Raw genomic sequence first — 21,337 nt, 5'->3', positions numbered from 1 at the left:
TGACTGACTGTGGTCCAGGATGCGGTGGATCACCTTGGTGTCTTTGATTAAACCCTTAGTATTCCACAGTGCCTTCTTCAGGTGACATCATGACCAAAGAAAGAAATTATTTCTATCCACTCTTACTATCAGGAAAAGTCTTCACATGGTTGAGGAAGACATACCTCTAACTCACTGAAGGGTTTGAGCCCATTGCATCTGCTCAACCTATTACCTTTCTGCCCAGAGAGGTTTACCAAGGTATGGCCATTGTGTATAATACAGGAGAGAAGTGGTTGAAATGTGAACACCAAAGATGGATAAAAATCCCTGAAAAGAGCTTGCCAAGTCCTTGCAGTGGAGATGCAAGTTTTCCCTGAATATTCTATATACTCCTTATCACTACAATACTATTTTAAAGTAGGTGGCTTAGCAAATAGAATATTAGACCATTAACATCTCCATTTTCCATTATAATTAAGCTGAAATAATACCTCTTGTATGAAAAATTTCTAGCTGCTAGTGTCTCTACACTAGAAATACCATATTTATTTTGTATACATTTATTGCCTACTTGTTTTTGTGTCTTATTTCCTCCTTAATATAAAGATTGTTTAATTTTTGCTTTAAAAAATCTTCAGTGTAAAACATATTTCCTAGTAAATATTAAGCAATTACTAGATTTTTGTGTTTGCTTTCTTGCTTATTCTATTGGACCTAATATAAGGAAAATATGAGGTCATATTCCATTTCTGATAATTATTAGCTGTATCCAAAAAGAAATCATTTAATATTTTTGATCCACATGTTTCTGAAGACAGGTGACTCAGTGGATACAGTGCTGGGCCTAGAGTCAGGAGGACTCATCTTACTAAGTTCAAAACTGGCTTCAGACATGTTATAGCTTGGCTAAGTCACTTAACTCTGAAAGTTTCATTTCCTTTTCAGTAAAATGAAATGAAGAAGGGATTGGCAAGCCACTTCAACATGTTTACCAAGAAAACTCCAGATTTGGCAACAAAGCATCAGACACAACTGAATATCACTGAGAAAAATGTTTCTCATCTGTGTTGTTTTCAGGTACAGAACATAAGAATATATAAATAATTTATATATATATATATACATATATATTTAAATAAAAATTATATATAACTATACATAATAAATATATGTGACAGAATATAGAAATATATATATATATAGAATATATAAAAAGACAATATATGTATACATACATATAGGTAGAGAATGAGAATATATAGAGAAACCCCCAAATTTGGTAACAGTCAGACACAATTCAATATGACCAAACATTTTCCTCATCTATGCTTTTTTCCATGTATAGAAATAAGAATTTATAGAATATAATTTAGAATATTAGATGTAGCTGCAGTCATTTTCATTCCTAACTTCTCATGTACTTTGAGGAAACTTTGGTTTCTTCAACCATAAAATAGAGATAACACCTTTAACACTTGCTTTATCAGATTATCATGGGTTTAAAGGAGAAAATGTATATAAATTCCTTTTCAAATTAGTCAGCTATTCTTTACTAGTCTCTGGTGGCCTATTATTTACAAATGAGATGTAACTACAAATGAGATGAAATGAAAGTATTTGAACATTCATTTTTTCCCCCACATATCCAATTCATAAACTTTTTGTTTGACAGGAACAAGCAGGTCCTGATAGATATCCTTAATATAAGAGGTGCTTGTATATATAAGTGGGAGGAATGGGTGGAATGTTCCCAGTTGCTGAGGAAGAGAGCAGTGAGTATAATGCCATTATGGTATCTATCCATTAGAGACCAAAGGACTGATTTTATATGGATTTTCTCCTCCCTTACTACCTGGAAGACAAGGGGATTGAATTAACTGGGTATGTTTCATGTAGAGAATTTACCTAAATCATTATTGCATCTGTTAAAAATTAGAATCTTGAAAAGACTTCAGTGATCATCTAGGCTAACTTTTATTTAATCAATGAGAAAGACTAAAAGTTCCAGAAAGGAAATATGATTATGACTTTTCTAGGTTTAAATAGGTATTAGCTGACAGGTAATCACAGGATACATGAGGAAGATGATCAGAGTGATTAAATGAATAAACTAAGATAATACCACTAATAAGTGATATTCATAAGGCCCTGAGAATTGAATCCAGATCTCATCTATTTCAACACACAGCAAAGTGTGTTTTTTCATGGGAAAAGTTTAATACTTTTAGTGGAATAATTAAAGAGTAAAACAAAAATATTTACAAAATGTTTTAAAGTTTTCCAGGTATTCTGCTCAAAACAAACCCCTAAGATGGATGGTGATCACACCTATTTTACAGATAAAAATATTTAGTCTCAAGAGGAGTGAACATATTTGCCCAGAGTTGCCCAGTAACTATCACTGCCTGACATTTGAACACAGATTCAGTTTTTCCACTATATCAAGCTATCTCTATTGAATAATTTATTCATCTTCCCCATCTCACATTTACAAAAAGGAATAAAAGAAAACCAAAGAATTGATGATCCAATGCTATTTCTGGGAGACTTTCCTCTCTCTCTCTCTCTCTCTCTCTCTCTCTCTCTCTCTCTCTCTCTTTCTTTCTCTTTCTCTCTCTCTCTTTGCAGAGGCAATTGGGGCTAAGTGATTTGCCCAGGGTCACACAGTTAGGAAATGTAAAGTGTCTAAGATCATATTTGAACTCAGGTCCTTCTGATTTTAGTGTTGGTATGCTATCCACTGCACCACCTAGCTATCCTAAGACTTTCCTCATTCTTGAAGATGAAAGATGAGTTCCTGAAATTCCAATTTATCTTTTAAAAATGAAAAGCCCTCTCAAGTAAATACAAGCCTCTTCTCCTATTCTGTAAGGAGCTGTTCTGTTTTGGATACACAGTCATCGAATAGTAAGAAGGTAAGAAAGATTATTAAGAAAATCAGGTCATCGCCTAAAAAAGTACATTTGAACCATATTTAAATTTTAGAGAAATCTGTAACCTGGGAAGAATGTTAATCATTTCCCCATGCTTTGGGGAGAGTTAGCCGAACTTAAAAAACATTTCCTCAGGATATCTCATAGAAGACAATTCAGTTACTGATGAGGCATGAATGCCTCTAATGGCATATTCTGTAGGGTGATTTATTCTAATTGTCACATTGGGACCTGTTATTACACAGTGTTAGGATGGGTCACTGCATTAGAAAATTAAAGCTGATGTAAGGCATTCATTTTTAGCCTGTTTGTAAATTCACACATTTGGATTAAAGAGATGCTGACTATATAAATACTATTTGCAATACCCTCCAGCATCTACAAACTTGTCTAGTGACTGAAACGCCTGGAGTTAAAAAAGGGTGGGGAAAGTGTAACTGGACTCAAGGTTCTAACCTACCCTTCAAGCTACTAGGGTCCAAAGACTGGGTAGAGATGTTAATCTCAAACAGAGGTGCATTAGGCAGAGATTCCAGGATGAATAACCAATGACAAAATGTCTAGATAGGCATTTAAAATTGTGTATGTTCTCCCTGCTTCAGATTTAGTGACAAATATATTTGTAAAGATATTGTTCCTTCAAAGAAAAGGATTGTACAGTTTCAAACTGAGAGATTGACTATGTCAAAACCCTTACTTATGGAAGAGAAAACTAAGGACTGAGGACATTGCTTGAGCAAGATCAAGTATGTATAAAATAGCCGAGACAGGATTCATACTCTATTCTTCTGACTCCAAATCCAGTAGTCTTTTTTTTTTTTTAAACAAAGTCACTACTGTCTCCCTTTTTTGATCCAGCACCCAAACAAGAGTGCAAATTCTGGAAAGCAGACAATGTAGATATTTCACTCTTAAAAAAGAAGGAAAAAAATCTAACTTCTGAGAGCCTGAAGATGGAAAATTGTCAGCAACATAAAATCTAATCACTTTACAAAGAATAAGAAGTGAGATGTCAAAAAGCCTTGTCTGATATTATACATAATTTCCAGATCAAAGGAAATTGTGTGCATGCAAATGAGGAAGCAGGTGTCTGCCATATGGAGTCTTGCCACAGTTACCCAAATTATACCTAGTTTGGCAAAATGCACTCTTTTCTGCGTTATTTTATGAGTCTAAAGCTTTCATCTCTCAAAAGCAAGCTTTTAAGTATAGCTGTTGTGGCTGAAGATTCAATCAGCAAATGTGTGTGTATGTGTGTGTGTGTGTGTGTGTGTGTGTACATATTCTCATGTGTGCATGCATGAGTGTACATAAACACATGTGCTGGGATTTTTATGTATAAGTGCTGAATGCTAAAACTCTGAATAGCAAAAGTGGTCCTGTTGACTAAGGGCCTGATGTAATCTCTTTTTCATAGTACCATTAGAGTACTAATGCCAGCACTTAGTCCTATATGCTTTATTTAGGAAATGTTTGTGTCACATCAGTTCATTACTTAGAAATGAATACATTGAGTATTGTTTTCTGTCAGTATCAAATTCCAGTAAAAATCTTTGTATTGTTGTTATTTTCACTTTCATAGAAATAGACTGCCAGAGCTGGAAGAACTTTTGCTATATAAATTATCAGAGCTACAAGGATTTTTGAGCATAGAATAGAACAGAAAAAATCAAAGTCGAAAAGTACATAATGAATAAATTAATGAATCAGTGAGTCAAAATGTTTTTATTAAATTTTTATATATATCAAATATTGTTAAAGAGTGTAGATATAAATGTGAAGATAGCTCCTGTCTACAAGGAATTCCAGTTCTAAAAGGAGATGACACATATAGAGAAGTGGCAAAATATGTATGTTTTGGTTTGCAAAGTTACAGTATTGTTGAGTGGAGACAGAGAAGAATGGATTAGTACAAATTTTCTAGGAGAAATACCAAGTATGATTTGATTATGATTTAAAAACTGGAAAACAGCCATCAGGATATTGATGAAAAGCCAGGGGGGTGAAGTGAAAGTGTGGTCCAAGATGTAGTAGGCAATTATCAAGGTATTTTTAAAGATATCAGAGCCCTAGGACAAAAATGTTCTTATACCAGCACTTACCTCAGTATTTAGCACTTAGTAGGCTCTTGATAATGTTTACTGACTGGTGATGAAAAGATTAAGTGTTTCAGGAAATGGTGGGGCAATGATGATGTGAGATTCTGAGAAAATATCCATGTAAGATATGGTTCAGGAAAAAAAAAAAAAAAACAACTAAGCATGAAAAGTTCATGTTTTGTGCTTAGTTTTTTTTTCTTCCTGAAACATATAGTATCACAGCAAGAAGGTACCTCAGAGCATAAAACAGAAAATCTAACATGTAGTTTAATTAATAAATACTTGCTGATTGATTGATTGATTGAAAGATATATTAAACCAGAGATCAAAATTTTGTGAATTTTCTTTTGTTGAATGTTTTGATTGCTATATTTCAATATAGTTGATTTCTTTTGTAATTTATTTTTCTTTGAGCAATTTAATTTGAGCAAAATTGTTCCTCTTTATGCCAAATCACAGAATTTGAACGCTAGAAGAAACCTCAGTAGCCATGGCTAAATGGATACTTATTATATTGTAACTGTAAAGTAGTCATCTATCATCTGCGTGATTAATTATGGAGAGAAAATCTAAAGCATTTCATTCTACTTTTAAAGAACCTCAATAGTTATGAAGTTTTTCCTCACATCAAGTCTAAATTTCCCTCATAAATTAAAATAAAATGAAAACACAGACTATATTTTCTACTTCTCTTCTTACTTTGTATATCTATCTGCAAATGCCATTCTCACAGAATGAATTTAAATACAATCATTTTGGCATCATTTGATTCTCAGCTGAGATTTTTTTTTTTTATCTCGGCAAACTAAAAATGAAGAGATTTCATTCTTCTCTCCCAGAAATTTTAGCCAGTTTTTAATGACTGATTTTTATATTGAATTATGTAGAGCCAATTCCTTCTCTAGTGTCATATGAAAGGTTTCTTCATTTTCCTTTTAGATTCCTTTATTTTAGTCCACCAGTTTCTATTTGATGATATTTTAACCTTTGATTATACCTAAAATGTTTGTGTTGCAAATAAGCATTCCAAGGTCTTCTGAAGTTACCTGATTTTCTAGTTTATCTGCATTAGTTTTCATCTTGTCTTGTTTCCCTGACATGTCTAATCTTCTAAGTTATTATCATTTTCTTAAAGAAATTGTGTAATTTTGCATTTTCATTCTAAAACAACATGTTCATTTAACTAAAAGATTCCTAGCCTTATTTCACAAGAATATCTAAGATCAATACATAGAAACCTGTTAACTTCTTTTTGGATCCTCCACCCAATTTGTATCTTTTAAAGCTTTCTGTATGTCTATTGGAAATTATGTCAACAGATTAGGTCACAATTACTATTTTGGCTAGAATGTTTTCTGATGGTCATTCATGGCATCAATGGCCACATGTGTGTTTTCTTCTCTCATTGTATTTTATTTTATCAGCATCTCTGCTAAGTCTCTTGTTTCCCTGACATTTCTGGGCTCTAACAAAAGCTAGCCATTTCCAATATTTCTCCATTCTAATATAAGCAATATCCTCAGTAAGACATGTAGTTCAGATAAGCTACCAATATTATCTAATTGGACAGTACATATTTTTTCCTAATATTTCATCTTTGACTCCTATTTTCATCATTGCAAGAGTGTGCCTCAGGAAATAAAAGTATGGTTTCCTCATTAATGTGCTCATGGTGGCATAAAAATACTGGCATTGGAGGGAGAAAATATATGATATATTACTGGCTTTCTCATTTACCAGATTTCTGACTTAAAATATTACTTCAGCTCTCTTAATCTCAATTTCCATATATATATGTACATATGTATATTCATATATGTATGTTGATAGATCGATAAATAGATAATGGTGCTTTATCTATATTACTGTGAGGAATAGATGAAGTATTGTACAAAAACATTTATTGTATATTCATGAAAATATAATAAATTGAATTTTAGTTATCATTATTTGTAATTAATAAAAGTTAAATATATATTTGACCATTTATGATTTGTAAGATAATTTAGTAAAATTATTCAATTAGACACTCCCTTCAATCTTGGGAGGTAGATATTATTATTAACATTTTACTGATGAAAAAAATTGAAGTTTCACAGTTATTGAATATCCAAAGTGGTATTATAATTCTGCTTTTCTTGATTCTATATCCATACTTCCAGTTAATATTTCATGTTGCCTTTCAATGAAAAACAACTAAAGTTATTATATATAACTTTAAAACTTACCAAGGCTAATCCTTATCAGAAGGGAAATACTATAGGCATTTCTGTTCTCCCCTTGCTGATGAAGAAATTGGACATATGAGATTCTACATCTAAGAAGGAGTAAAGGAGAATTTAAACTTAAGTGTTCTGATTGTTTTATATTTCAGGCATAAATTACTTTTGTTTGACCCGACATGTACATTTTTTTTTCTTATATTCTCAATAGGTGGAAGAGGTGAGAAATTGAAACTGAAAAAAATAATTAAAAAAATAATTATTCTTATTCTTAAAAAAAAAACAAAAACAAAAACAAAAAAATAAGGGCAGATTCTAGTCTTCTGTCTTCTAGATTCAAGATAGAAAGCATTTGGTTCTAGAATTTTTTCAGATACCTAAAGGAAAAAAAAAAAAAAGACTCTGGAAGAAAAGTATCAGATAATTGTGCCAGGTACCCTGTAATGTTCTCTCTAAAATGTAATGTTCTCTATTGAGGTTTTCTTGGGATCTCTGGAAGCAGCCTTAATTTCAGTCCAATAATCACCACAAGTGCAGTCAGGTGTTAAAGTCCAAATCCTTTATTGTCTCCTTCAAAGTCTTGTCTCCTTCACTTGGGCTCTGCTAGTTTTCTGGAGGCCTTCCAGAGTCTTGGTTTCAGTGGGGAAGCGAAGGAGGAGAAGAACCTGCCATCAAGGTGGTGTGAGACAGAATGAATCTGTCTAAGTCCAAGGGCTTATGCTCCACCCTTCAGCCTCCAGCCGTCTGTCCACTTGTCTCTCTGAATGTCTCTCTGAATCCAAAGGTTTGTGCTTCAGCCTCCAGTCACACACAAAGGTGGATGATGTAATGAATTGGTCTCAGTCTCTGAGAGCTTCTAGTGCTCTTGTCCTCTCTGGCCCTGAAAGCTTCTCGCTTATATGCTGTACACTGAGTACAAATCAATCATTATATCACTAGGAAACCATTATTTGTTGTAGAATTAAATCAATGCCAAACTAGATTTAACCATTGTCTTCTCAATTCCACTTAGTACGTTGTTTCAAGTTCTGGCCCATAACATCTTCTTGTAGTATTAAATCAATCATACTGAACCATGCTAAATTAGATAACTAGTGTCTCTATCAATTACTGACTTAGTACCATGTAGGAATCCTTTGTTTCAAGTTCAGAGTTCTGGCCTATAACATTATCCTAGCATGTCTTGGAATACAAAATGTCTCTTCTCTCAATACCTCTTCAACTTCAATCTTTATGGATCACTGGATCACTTGGATCCACCAATGTAATATTTTATGTGGCTAGGTGTAAACTTGAAATCAGAAAGACCAGAGTTTAAAGTTAGCCTCAAGCAATTATCAATTGTATGATCCTAGTCAATTCAGTTAACCTCTATCACAGTTTCATTAACTATAAAATGAAAATAATTACCTCTGTTACAGGATTATAGTGAGAATTAAATGTGATAATATTTGAAAAGTGCTAAGCATAATGACTGGAACACAGATACTTTAAAAACTTATGTTGCTCAGACAATTTTCAGATGAAGAAATTGAAACCATTTCTAGTGATATGAAAACAAGCTCTAAATCACTATTGAGCAGAGAAATGCAAATTATGACAAGTCTGAGGTACCACTACACATATCTCAGATTGGCTAAGATGACAGGAAAAATAAAACTAATGGCAAATCTTAAAGGGGATTATTGGAAAATGGGGAGACTAATACATTGTTGGTGGATTTGTGAACTGATCTAACCATTCAGAAGAGCAATTTGGAACTACTGCAGGAGTAGTATCTGTGTGGTATAGCAGAAATGTTTTCAGGCTAGAAAACAAGGAGACTAGATTCTGGCTCCCTGCCTGCCACTAATTAAGCCAATGATTTTGAGGAGTACACTTATTTTCTTCATGTATCAACTTTACCTTCAATAAAAAAGTAGAGATACCCATCCTATTGTATAATAGTTGTGTTAAAGATGAAAATATTTAATTAGTTTATACTTATCTTGCAAATTTAAAGAAAATTAAATGCAGATTTTGTTTTGTTTTGCTTTTCAAATTAACTTTTTCCAACATTCCAACATACTAGTCTATTGTATGCAAAGTTGTGAGTCTACGAATCTGAAAAATGTTCATTGAGACTCTATTAGGTACATACACAGACTACATGACTTTGGCTGAATCAAGTAACTTTTCAGTATGCCAAGACTATTCTTTTTAATTAATTTTTTTTTATTTTTTCCAGTTATATGCAAAATAATATTTTAAGTTTGTTTTTAAAATGTTGAGTGTCAGATTCTCCCCCTTCTTCCCTAACCCCACCTCCACTAAGAAGGCACATGTAAAAGTTATGCAAAACATTTTCAAAGAGTCATATTATGGAAGAAAACACAGATTCTGCCCTCACCCCAAACAAAAACAAAAACAAAAACAAAACCTCAAGAAAAACAAGTTTAAAAAAAAAGAATATGCTTCAGACACATTAAGTTCTTTCTCTTTGCATGGACAGGATACTAAATCTTTCAGAGCTGACTTAGATCATTGTATTGCTGAGAATACCAAACTTGTTACATAGCTTATTATCCCACAACATTGCTATTTGTACACAATACATGCCTCTCTCACCCCTTAATAATTTTTAGATATTGTTCCTTCATATTCAACTCACAGCTGTGCCTTCTGTCTATATATGCTCCTAATTGCCATAAAAAAATGAGAAAGTTCTAATGACTTACAAGTATTATCCTTTCATATATGTATATAAACAGATAAACCTTATTAAGTCCCTTATGATATGCTTCTCCTGAATACCTCTTTATGCTTCTCCAGAATCCTGTATTTGAAAAACTTATTTTGTAATCAGCTACAGTCTTTTCATCACATATGCTTGAAAATCCTGTATTTCATTAAATACCCAGCTTATTCCTGTAAGGATTACACTCAGTTTTGCTGGAGAAGTGATTCCTGTTTGGAATCCTAGCTTCCTATGTTTGACCTGGAAGTTCTAGAATTTGGCTATAATATTCCTGGGAGTTTACATTTTGGGATCTTGTTCAGGAGCCGAATGGTTGATATTTTAATTTCTCTCTTACACTCTGGTTCTAGAATATTGGGACATGGATAATTTCTTGAAAAAGAAGAAAGTGTTGGGGGTAGGAGGCAAGAGGGTAGAGAGGACATGCTTCTTTCTGGGCTTTCCTGCTTCCCTCACATTATTTAGGAAATTCAGCTTTTGAATCAGTGCTAGACTGTCAGAACCCACAAATATTGGTAGTGTAACACATTATCAACAGAAGACAATCTCGAAGATCACCAGAAAAGGTCTGGTTTGGTCATGTGCAGGCACGGGAGGAGGTGAGGTGCAGGCAGCCAGACAGAGCACAGAGGCCAGCACATGCAGAGCAGACTAGGGGTGAAGTGTAGTTGTTGCACTGCAGAGAATCTATGGGGAGGGAGGACTCTACTACAGTGCTGGCTACTCTGCCCTGTTTGCAAGACACTAGATCAGCAGAGAAATTATAAAACATACAACACAAATGCAAAAGGTTAAGAGCAACCCCAAAGTGGCAGGAGTCTCATGGGAACTGGTCACGCCCATCCAAAACCAGGAGTGACTCAGCATGACCCCAGCACAGCTGCTGCCTTTCCACTGCCACTGCATGGTGTCTTCTGCTGCCATGGCTGAGAAAGCTTGGAAAGCCCTCAATGCCCCCAAAGACGGCCCCATTGTTTTTTTTTTCTTTTTTAATGAGTAAAAAGGCAAAATGGGCTTTAATTATAGAAAGCTTCTGTAGTGAAAGAGAGCAGATTTTAAACCCTGAGGAGACTAAAAGCAAATTGTCACTAGATGAAGCCCCAAAGGGGGATATGACCTCATCCCCATCACACAAGGCTCTCCTAAAGGAAAATTATAAAAGGATCTTAAAAGAGAGCTAGAAGAAAAATGGGGAATGTAAAGGAAAACAGTAATAGTGTTGGAAAAGCAATATAATTTATTTAAAAAAAAAGATTTGTTAAAGTGGAAAAAAGAAAACAACTCCCTAAAATGTGAATTGTAAAAGGTAAAGAACTCCCAGGAAAACAGAAATGGTGAACTGGAAAATGTAAAGAACTCCCAGGAAAACAGAATTTGTGAATTGGGGAAAAAATAACTTCAAAAAAAATTGGTGAAATGGAAAAAAATTCCATAGAACAAAACAACTAATTTAAAAACTCAATTGGACAAAAACAAAAAGAAATAAAAAAAAAAAAAGAAATGAAGAAAATAATCCATTAAAAATAAAAACTGAACAAAATGGAAATGAATGACTCTAAGAGACATTAAGAATTAGCAAAAAACAAAACCAAAAAATGGAAAAAAAGAAAAATGTTAAATACCTATTTAGGAAAAGAACAAACCTGTGAAATAGATCTAGAAGAGATAATGTAAGGATTATTGGATTCCATGAAAATCAAGATGAAAAAAAGAGCCTAGATACTATTTTTCAGGAAATCATCAAAGAGAACTGCCCAGATGTTATAGAATCAGTAGATAAAGTGCCCATTGAACAAGTTCATAGATTTCCTGAAAGAGACCCCAAAATTAAAACGCCAAGGAATATTGTTGCTAAATTTCAAAATTATCAGACCACGGAAATATATATTACAAGCAACCAGAAAAAAAAATTCAAATAGCGAGGAACCACAATAAGGATTACTCAGGATCTAGCAGAATCCATATTAAAGGACCAAAGGGCCTGGAATCTGACATTCCAAAAGGCAAGGGAAATTAGAATGCAGCCAAGAATAAGTTACCCAGCAAAACTGAGCATTTTTTTCGAGGGAACAAGATGGGCATTCAATGAAATAGGTGAATTCCATTTATTTTTGATGAAAAAGCCAAAGTTAAAGAAACAAAAAAATTCATCTCCAAATATAGGAATAAAGCAAAGAATAAAAAGGTAAGAAGAACTCTTGGAATTGTATAGAGAGTACATGTACAATTTGATTTTACTTTTATAATATAAAAATGAATTAGAGGTAGAAAGGAGATTGTACCAGAAAAAGGGAAAAGTGGAGCTACAAAGAGGGAGACTACATCTCATGAAGAGGCAAAGGAAAACAATTATATCTGAGGGAAAGAAGGGAGGTGGATGAACATTGTGTGAATCTTACTCTCATCAGATTTGGCTGAAAGAGAAAATATTAGACATAGTTGGTTTAAGAGAAACTTCTCCCAACTCATTGAAAAGTGGGAGGTAAAAAGTAAAAAGGGATGGGATAGACTAAATAGAAGGGAATACAGAAAGAGTAGGGGAAAGATTTAAGAAAGGGGGAGGGACTCTAAGGGGAGGGAAGAATTCTAAAGATGGAGGGGTGTGTGAGACAATTGGTGCCCAAAAGTTTAATACTGAGGAGGGGGGTAAGGGGAAAAAGTAAAGAGAAAAGCATAATCTAGTAATAATAATATGGCAGGAAATACAGAATTAGTCATTTTAACTGTAAATGTGAATGGGGTGAACTCATAAAGCAGAGGCGAATAGCAGACAGAATTGAAAGTGAGAATCTTATAATATATTGCTTACTAGAAACACATTTAAAACAGGGTGATACATACAGAGTAAAGGTGGTGAAAGGCTGGAGCCGAATCTATTATGGTGCAGGTGAAATAAAAAAGCAGGGGTACTCATCCTGATCTCAGATCAAGCAAAAGCAAAAATTGATTTAATTAAAAGAGATAAAGTATAAAACTGTATCTTGCTAAAGGGTATCATAGATAATGAAGCAATATCATATTAAACATACATGCACTGAGTGGTATAGCATCTAAATTCCTAAAGAAGTTAACTGAGCTGCAAGAAGAATAGACAGCAAAACTATAATAGTGGGAGATTGCAAACTTGCACTCTCAGAATTATATAAATCCAACCACAAAATAAATAATAAAGAAGTTAAAGAGGTAAATAGAATACTAAAAAAAGTAAGATTTGATAGATCTTTGGAGAAAACAGAATGGAGAGAGAAAGGATTACACTTTACTCTCGGCAGTTCATGGAACTTATTCAAAAATTGATCATATATTAGAACATAAAAACCTTAAAATCAAATGTAAAAAGGCAGAAAGAGTAAATGCATCCTTTCCAATTACAATGCAATAAAACTACATTCAACAAAAAGCCAGGGAAAATTAAACCAAAAAGCAAATGGAAACTAAATAATCTCATCCTGAAACAATGAAGGGGTAAAGCAGCAAATCATAGACACAATTAATAAATACTCCCAAGAGAATAACAATGATGAGATGCCATATGAAAATTTGTGCAATACAGCCCAAGTGGTAATGTGGGGAAATATCATATCTCTATAGGTTTACTTGCATAAAATAGTTAAAGAAAAGATCAATTAATTAGGTTGCAACTAAAAAGGTAGAAAAAGAGCAAATTAAAAACCCCCAATCAAACAAAACACTTGAAATTAAAAAATAAAATGAGAGATTAATAAAATTGAAAGTAAAAAATAAATCTTGAATTAATAAATAAGACTAGCAGTTTGTTTTATGAAAACCCAACAAAATAGATGAACCTTTGGTAAACTTGATTAGAAAAAGGAAAGAGGAAAATCAAATTGTTAGTCTTAAAAATGAAAAGGGAGTAATTTCCACTAATGAAGAGGAAATCAGAGCAATGATTAGTATTTACTTTGCACAACTTTATGGCAATAAATCTGATAACTTATATGGAATGGATGAATACCTTCAAAAATATAGGTTTGCCAAATTAACAGAGGAGGAAGTAAATTGCTTAAATAGTCCCATTAAGAAAAAGAAATAGAACAAGTTATTAATAAACTCCCTAAAATCCCCATGATCAGATATATTTTCATGTGAATTCTACCAAAATTTTAAGAACAATTCATTCCAATAGTATATAAACTATTTGAAAAAATAGGGAATGCAGGAGTCCTTCCAAATTCCTTTAATAACACAGACATGTTACTGATACCTAAACCAGGTGAGATGAAAACAGAAAGAAAATTATACATCAATCTCCTTAATGAATATTGATACAAAAATCTTAAATAAAATATTATCAAAGCAATTACAGATAACCATCCTCAAGATAATACACTTTCACCAAGTGGAATTTATACCAGGAATGCAAAGCTGGTTCACTATTAGGAAAACTATTAGCATAACTGACTATATCAATAACTAAATTAACAAAAACCATATGATCACCTCAATAGATGCAGAAAAAAAATTTGATAAAATCAAACAACTATTCCTATTAAAACCACTAGATAGTGAAATAAATGGACTTTTCCTTAAAATAGTAGCATCTATCCAAAACCATGAGTAAGTCTAATATATAATGGCTATAAACTGGAACCATTCCCAATAAGATCAGGAGTGAAACAAGGTTGCTCACTCTTACCATTACTATTCAATATTGTATTAGAAGTGCTAGCTTTGGTAAGAAGAGATGAAAAAGACATTAAAGGAATTAGAGTAGGTAATGAGGAAACCAACATCAATTTTTTGCAGATTATATGATAGTATACTTAGAAAACACCAGAAAATCAACTAAAAAGCTATTAGAAATAATCCACAATTTTTGCAAAGTTGCAGGATATAAAATAAATCCACATAAATCATCAAAATTTTTATACATCACTATCAAAACCCAAAAGCAAGAGATACCAAGAGAAATTCCATTTAAAATAATGATCGAGGGTATAAAACATTTGGGAATCTATGTACCAAGGGAAAGTCAGGACCTATATGAGCAAAATTATAAAAGATTTTCCACACAAAGTCAAATTTAAACAATTGGGAAAATATTAAGTGCTCTTGGATAGGTCAGGCAAATATAATAAAGATGATAATACTATCTAAACTAATCTATTTATTTAGTGCCATACCAATCAGACTCCCAAGAAACTATTTTACTGAGTTATGAAAAAAAATAACAACCAAATTCATCTGGAAGAACAAAATATCAAGAATTTTAAGGGAACTAATGAAAAAAATCAAATGAAGGTGACCTAGCTATACCAGATCTAAAACTACATTATAAAGCAATGGTTGCCAAAACCATCTAGTATTGGCTAAGAAATAGACTAGTTGCATTGACCCACATTTAACATTGAAAAGGTGTTCACAGTCTAGACATAAAGAATGAGATTACAAATAAATGAGAAGAACATAGGATAGTTTACCTCTCAGACTTATGGAGGAGGAATAAATTTGTGACCAAAGAACTAGAGATCATTATTGATCACAAAATTGAAAATTTTTATTATATTAAATTATAAAAGTTTTGTGCAAACAAAATTAATGCAGACAAGATTAGAAGGGAAGTGATAAACTGGGAAAACATTTTTACAGTCAAAGGTTCTGATAAAGGCCTCATTTCCAAAATATATACAGAATTGACTCTAATTTATAAGAAATCAAGCCATTCTCCAATTGATAAATGGTCAAAGGATATAAGCAGACAATTTTTTTGATGAAGAAATTGAAACTATTTCTAGTCATATGAAAAGGTGCTCCAAATCACTATTCATCAGAGAAATGCAAATTAAGACAACTCTGAGATACCACTACACACCTATCAGATTGGCTAAGATGACAAGAAAAGATAATGATGAATGTTGGAGGGGATGTAGGAAAACTGGGACACTGATACCTTGGTGGTGAAACTGTGAATGTATCTAGACATTCTGGAAGGCCATTTGAAACTATGGTCAAAAATTTATCAAACTGTGTATACCCTTTGATCCAACAGTGTTTCCACTGGCCTTAACTCCTAAAGAGATCTTAAAGGAAGGAAAGTAACCCAAATGTGAAAAAATGTTTGTGTCAGCCCTTTTTGTAGTGACTAGAAATTGAAAATTTAATGGATACCCATCAATTGGAGAATGGCTGAATAATTTGTCATGAAAGAATGTTATGGAATATTATTGTTCTATAAGAAATGACCATCAGGATGATTTCCATGTCCTGGACAGACTTACATGAACTGATGCTAAATGACATGAGCAGAACCAGAAGATCATTATACACTTCAACAACAATACTATATGATGATTAGTTCTGATGGACATGGCTGTCTTAAACAACAAGATTATTCAAACTTGTTTGAATTGTTCAATAATGAAGAGAATCTGCTGCACCCAGAGAGAGAACTATAGGAAATGTGTGTGGACCACAACATAGCATTTCTTCTCATTCTATTATTGTTTGTTTGCATTTTTCTTTCGATTTTCCAGTTTTTTTTTAACTTTCTTTCTAGATGCAATTTTTCTTGTGATGCAAGTTAACTGTATAAATATGCATCCATATATTGCATTTAACATATACTTTAATATATTAATATGTATTGGACCACCTGCCATCTAGGGGAGGGGGTGGGGGGAAGGAGGGGAAATTTTGGAACAGAAGGTTTTGCAAAGGTCAGTGTTGAAAAATTACTCATACATGTGTTTTATAAATAAAAAGCTATAATAATTTCAAAGGGCTGAACTCTGGAGAAATATACTTGAAAGAAGATGGTAACTCAGTAAAATTGATAAGACAATGTTTATCTAGTTTAGCATGATGATGAATAGTTCTCTAGTTCAGTATGACTGAATTAATCTTACAACAAATAATGGTTCCCTAGTGATATAATGATTGGCTTATGACTCAGTATGATGAATGGATGTAATTGTAATAGAGTATTTAAGAGGTCAGATTCAGACCTAGAGACAGGCTCTGAGACAGACAAGGAGAAGACAGAGGACTGGAGGCTGGAGCTCAGACTCTTGGAGCCAAGGAGAGACATTCCATCTTCATCAGCCTCCTGGTGACTAGCCTGTCTTCCCGCTTCCCCCACTGGGACCAAGACCCATCTGAAAGGCCTCCAGAAAGCTAGCCAGGCCCTAGGCAATGAGACAGACTATGAAAGAGATAATAAAGAATTTGGACTTTATCCCTCTCTATCCTCTTGGTGATTACTCTGCTGAAATGAAGGCTGGTCCCAAGACCTCCAGAAAGCTACAAATAATTTTTTAAAAGATTTAAAAGAAAAAAGAAAGTGTCTAGGCATCTTTTGTGATTATGATTCTCAGGCAAACAAATTTTATATATATATTCCAGATCAATTCTTTTTCGAATGAAATAATTCAAATTGTTTTCTTTTAATTTTTTTCATTCTTTTTGTTTTGTTTTATTGTGTTTGAATTTCTCATAGTCATTAGTATCCATTTGTTAGTTCTAATTTTCATTTTTTTCTTATTATTTGTTTATTTTTTATACATAAAGCTTTATGAATCATGTTGGGAGGAAAAGAAGAACAGAACCAAAGGGAAAAATTGCGGGAGAGGGAGAAAAACAGAAAAAGGAGTGAATATAGTATTTATTGATTTGAGCATTCTTTCTGGATGCAGATATCACCCTCCACTGAAAGTACATTTGGATATTATATACCTCAACAATGATACTGTATGAGGATGTATTCTGATGGAAGTGGATTTCTTCAACAAAGAGAAGATCTAACTCAGTTTCAGTTGATCAAGGATGGACAGCACCAGCTACACCCAAAGAAAGAACACTAGGAAATGAATGTAAACTGTTTGCATTTTTGTTTTTCGTCCCGTGTCATTTATACCTTCTGAATCCAATTCTCCCTGAGCAACAAGAGAACTGTTCGGTTCTGCACACATATATTGTATCTAAGATATACTGTAGCCTCTTTAACATGTATAGCACTGCAGCAAAATAACGGTTTGGTCATGTATGCTTATTGTGTATCTAATTTATATTTTAATATATTTAACATCTACTGGTCTTCCTGCCATCTGGGGGAGGGGGTCGGGGGTAAGAGGTGAAAAATTGGAACAAGAGGTTTGGCGATTGTTAATGTTGTAAAGTTACCCATACATATAACCTGTAAATAAAAGGCTATTATATAAAAAAAAGGAATAATAAAAGGGAATTTACATCTCATCAAAAAAAAAAAAAAACATATATAGTGCTGCTTGACATCTGGGGGAGGGGGTGGAGGGAGGGAGGGGAAAAATCGGAACAGAAGTGAATGCAAGGGATAATGTTGTAAAAAATTACCCTGGCATGGGTTCTGGCAATAAAAAAGTTATTAAAATTTTAAAAAAATTACATTTGGATTGCCAAGGAACAGTGAATCACTTAGAATAAACTCTTTCACAGATGATCATCCCACATTCTTGCTGTTATTGTATACAATGTATTCTTGGTTTTGCTTCTTTCCAATGCTAATTTTAAAGTGTGATTTTCTTCAATTAGCTTTTGTATCTCTTTCTCATTTGGTTAATTCTACTTTTGAAAATATTTTTATTTCTTCAGGTTTTTTTGTGATTGGTCAATTGTAGTTTTTAAGGAATTCCTTTCCTTTTCCAAGCTATTGAGTCTCTGTTGCATATCACTTATTTCCTTTCTCATTTTTTTTTCCTCTTATTTGCCTCTTAAAGTCAACTATGAGCGCTTCCAAGAAGCCTCTTTGGACTTAAGACCAACCTATATCATTCTCTGAGATTTCCTCTGTGGATATTTTGTCCTCATCTGAGTTTTGTTCTTCCCTGCCAACATAGTAGCTTTCTATACTTAAGATTCATTTCTGTTTCTTACTAATTTTTTCCCCTTTTCTTTTGGTACTTCTTCTATTTGAGCTTTTATGGTAGAGTTCTGCTCCGGAAGTAAATGGGGTACTGTCCCAAGCTTCCCTGGGCTGCTCTCAGCATAGGTTTTGAGACTTTGTGTTTAGAGGTGGGTAGCTTTTTCTGCTCTTTCCAGGAAAAAGCCTAGTTTCTTAGAATTTTCCTTCTGAACTGGGATTGAGAACTGCCCTACTTGTTTGTTTTGCGATTGAGCCAAGACCAAGAGTTTTAGATGCTGACTTGCTGTGTTTAAGACCCTCTCATTGGTTTTCCCAGACTCTGTCTGAGCTGGGCTGAACACCCCTTTCATCTAGTGAACCTGATTTTTTTTTTTTTTTTTTTTGACGTTTTTTCCAATCTTACTTCAGACGGAAATTAGTTTCATTCCATTCAATTCTGTTCAAGGCTTGATTTTCTGTGTTTTTGAGAAGAATTAGAACTCAAGTTGCTTCCTCACTTCACTCTGCCATCTTGGCTCCACCCATGGAAATCTCCTCAATTCTAATTTTCTTTTTTTTTAATAGCTTTTTATTTACAAGTTATATGCGTGGGTAATTTTACAGCATTGACAATTGCCAACCTTTTGTTCCAATTTTTCCCCTCCTTCCCCCCACCCCCTCCCCAGATGACAGGATGACCAATACATGTTAAATATATTAAAGTAGAAATTAAATACTAATAAGTATACATGTCCAAAAAGAATCGGACTCTGAAATATTGTACAATTAGCCTGTGAAGGAAATCCAAAATGCAGGCAGGCAAAAATATAGGGATTGGGAATTCAATGTAATGATTCTTAGTCATATCGGAGAGTTCTTTCACTGGGTGTAGCTGGTTCAGTTCATTACTCCTCCATTGGAATTGATTTGGTTCATCTCATTGCTGAAGATGGCCAGGTTCATCAGAATTGATCATCATATAGTATTGTTGTTGAAGTATATAATGATCTCCTGGTCCTGCTCATTTCACTCAGCATCAGTTCGTGTAAGTCTCTCTAGGCCTTTTTGAAACTCAATTCTAATTTTCAAAGTGTTTTCCCCTTTGAATTTTATTATGACCTTTTCCAATTGACCAAGTTTCCTTTTAAGACATTTTTTCCCAATAAGGTTTTGTATTTCCTTTTGTACCATTCTCAATTATCATCTCAGTTTTTCCTCTATCTTACTTTCAAAATCCCTTTTGAATTCTTTTAAGGCCTAAGATGAATTTTTATTTTTCCTGGAGGCTTTGAATGTTAAAATTTTTTCTAAGAATCTTTTTTTTTAATTGTTTACTCCCTATTTACCCAGCCTTTTACCTGGCTTTTATAATCTTTGTTAAAGTAGTACTCTCATTCCAGGGTGGAGTGTGCATTATCCCAAACTTCAAGGCTTTTGTGCAACTCTTTTCAGAGATACTCTTAGGGACATGATCATCAGCATGCTTTTTTGCACTGGAATTGTGAGGTATGTCCTCACTCCACTGTGGATCTTGAGTTTTAGTGTTTTAAAGCAACAAGGTCCTTACTGAAAGCATATGCATAAATTTTGAGTTGATATCCCTGTCTCCTTATCAATTATAATTTCCAAGGAGGAAATTATGGTGTTTTTACTAAACTTTTCACCTCCCTGAAAATTTTCATCTCCATGAAATTAAAGCATCATTAACATAGGTAATGAAGTAATATCAATACTAAACATATATGCATTATGTGGTGTAGCATTCAAAGTCTTAGAGAAGTTAAGAGCAATATAAGAAGAATTAGACAGCAAAACTATACAAGTGGAGGGTCTTATGTATTTGCTCTCTCATAATTGGATCAATAGAACTACAAAGTAAATTAGAAAGAAGTTAAGGCAGGTAAGTAGCATTCTAGAGAAGTTAGGTATGATACACCTTTAGACAAAACTAAATAGAGACAGAAAGGAATATACTTTTTTCTCAGCAGTTCATGGAACCTACACAAAAATTGAACATACATTAGGGCATAAAAACTGCACAATGAAATACTGAAAGAAACAAAAAGTAGTTAGTGAATCTCTTGCAGATCATGATGGAATAAAATTGCATGCCATAAAATGCCAGGGAAAAAGATATGAAAACTTCAGTGGGAACTAAATAATCTGGTTTTAAAGAATGAGTGAGTGAAACAAAAAATCATAGACACAATCAATAATTTCATTCTAAAAAATGACTGAAGAAAGAAATGAAGACAAAAATGAAAGACAATATTGACCCTTGCATAGCCTTGTGTTTCAGATTTTCTTCTTCTTCCTCCTACCCTCTTCCCTAGATGGCAGGCAATTCAACATGTTAAAATATATGTTAAATCAAATATGTATAAACATATTTATACAATCCTTTAGCTGCACAAGAGAAATCAGATTAAAAAAAGAAGTAAATGACTAAGAAAACAAAATGCAAGTAAACAACAACAAAAAGAGTGAGAATGCTAAGTTGTGATACACACTCAATTGGCACAGTCCTT

The sequence above is a fragment of the Sarcophilus harrisii genome, chromosome 2 (genome assembly GCF_902635505.1).
Source record: "Sarcophilus harrisii chromosome 2, mSarHar1.11, whole genome shotgun sequence".
Lineage (NCBI taxonomy): Eukaryota > Metazoa > Chordata > Mammalia > Dasyuromorphia > Dasyuridae > Sarcophilus > Sarcophilus harrisii.
Note: the sequence above shows the minus strand (reverse complement) of the source record.